General features: G+C 38.7%; 1 non-coding gene across 1 annotated transcript; it reads right to left on the minus strand.

Annotated features, from left to right (window-relative positions):
- Nucleotides 1-1,182: 1,182 nt before the first annotated feature.
- Nucleotides 1,183-1,256, minus strand: Trnai-gau (transfer RNA isoleucine (anticodon GAU)). The gene has a single exon. It is a non-coding gene; the product is annotated as a tRNA-Ile (tRNA).
- Nucleotides 1,257-1,716: the final 460 nt, after the last annotated feature.

The following is a 1,716-nucleotide window of genomic DNA, read 5'->3' on the forward strand; positions in this document are numbered from 1 at the left end:
ATTATTGTCGCTTTCTTTTTTTCATTTCATATTTTTATCCAAGTAGGCTATAATAGGCTGTTCCAGTTTGAATGCATACACCCCCTGTGGAAGATGAAATTCAAATGGGGTTACCTGAATGGGCAACCCCATTTGAAATCTACACTCCCTTTGTGGGCGATTAAATAAATAAAATAAAATAAATGTTGGTGATTTAACGTGCACTACACTAAGTACCAGCACACTTCAACAATTATTCCGCTGCCATTAGGATATATCAGAATCATTTCCGCTTCCACAAGTCCGCTTCCCAACGGTGGCCTAGAGGTGGCCTAAAGGTAATGTCTTCCATAGGGGGAGTAAGGATTTCAACTGGAACAGCCCAATATTCTTATCCAAGTCCGCTGCAATATACACATTTTTTATTTATTCTTTATTTAACTAGAATTACGCGGTTCTTAATTAAGGTGGCCCCCACACAAAGGTGTTTGTAGTCTCAAAATAGAATTTTATGAGAAACATTTGCAAGATTCTCTTGGAAAAGTTGAACATTTCCTATATATAACTTCCTGTGATAAATTGGTTTTTTAAAGAGTTTTTCATTTTTTTAAACCATATTTATATAACCAGAATTACATATTTTTTTCTTGCATATGGATTTGAAAATCCACTTTTAGTTAGCGGCATAGCTTTTTCAGACAGTGGGGAGGAGGGAAGACCCAGAGGGGGAGGGGCACATCATAATTTATTAGTGGGTATGCTCCCCTGTAATTTTGAGGTGGTGCGTCTTTGGGAGCTAGTGGCATACCAGTAACAGGGTCTTTTGGAGCTGCCAACATGTAAAAGTGGGTCTTTTGGAGCTGTGAACAGTCAAAATCAAGGGTCTTTCTTGACTTTCTGATTGACAATCGCCTGAAAAAACAGAAATGTGAGGAATAAGCAATAATAGGGGTCTTTAAGAGCTTAAAATCAAGGACTTTTGTAGCTCTATTTTGGTCAAATGGGAACATACCCGTATGGTCATTTGTTTTAAGTGCCCCCCCCCCCCCCATTGTAAAGGACATATGCTTTTATAGTCAGTGGCATAGCCAGGACTTTTTTTCAGACAGGAAGGAGGAGGGGGCAATACTTCTAACAGGATATGAGCAAGGTTTTTAAGTCAAGTCAACACATACATAAATGACAGCCAGTGAAAAAATGTCACTGACTATCCAGGATTTGAACCTGGGACCTTCGGATCATCGGACCGATGCTCTACCAACTGAGCTAATAAGTCAGATGGAGAAGAGCAGTGATGTTATTATCTATAGGCCTTCAGTTCAATACCGCCCTCTATCATCTTCTCATCCAAGAAGCTTTAAGAAAGAGGTTTGGAAATCCTTCCGAAATTATATTCGAGACGGAGAAATAAAGTTTAATCTATGTGGTAAATTAAATATGAGCAAGGTTTTTAAGTCAAGTCAACACATACATAAATGACAGCCAGTGAAAAAATTTCACTGACTATCCAGGATAGTCTAACTTCTAACAGGAGGCTAGCTGTCCCTTGTCTGCTGGCTATGCCATGCTTTTAGTGGAGAGGTGGGGAAATGCAGCAGATTTGGGGTGGATTTCCGATTTGTTTGTTAAAATTTTGGGTCACAATTGTCAGGTAAATGGTTTACATTTGGGGTGTTAGAATTTTCTCAAAAATCTGGAAAATGTGCAGATTTGTTTATAAGCAAACACGCTAAAATT

The sequence above is a fragment of the Amphiura filiformis genome, chromosome 2, assembly GCF_039555335.1.
Source record: "Amphiura filiformis chromosome 2, Afil_fr2py, whole genome shotgun sequence".
Taxonomy (NCBI): Eukaryota; Metazoa; Echinodermata; class Ophiuroidea; order Amphilepidida; family Amphiuridae; genus Amphiura; species Amphiura filiformis.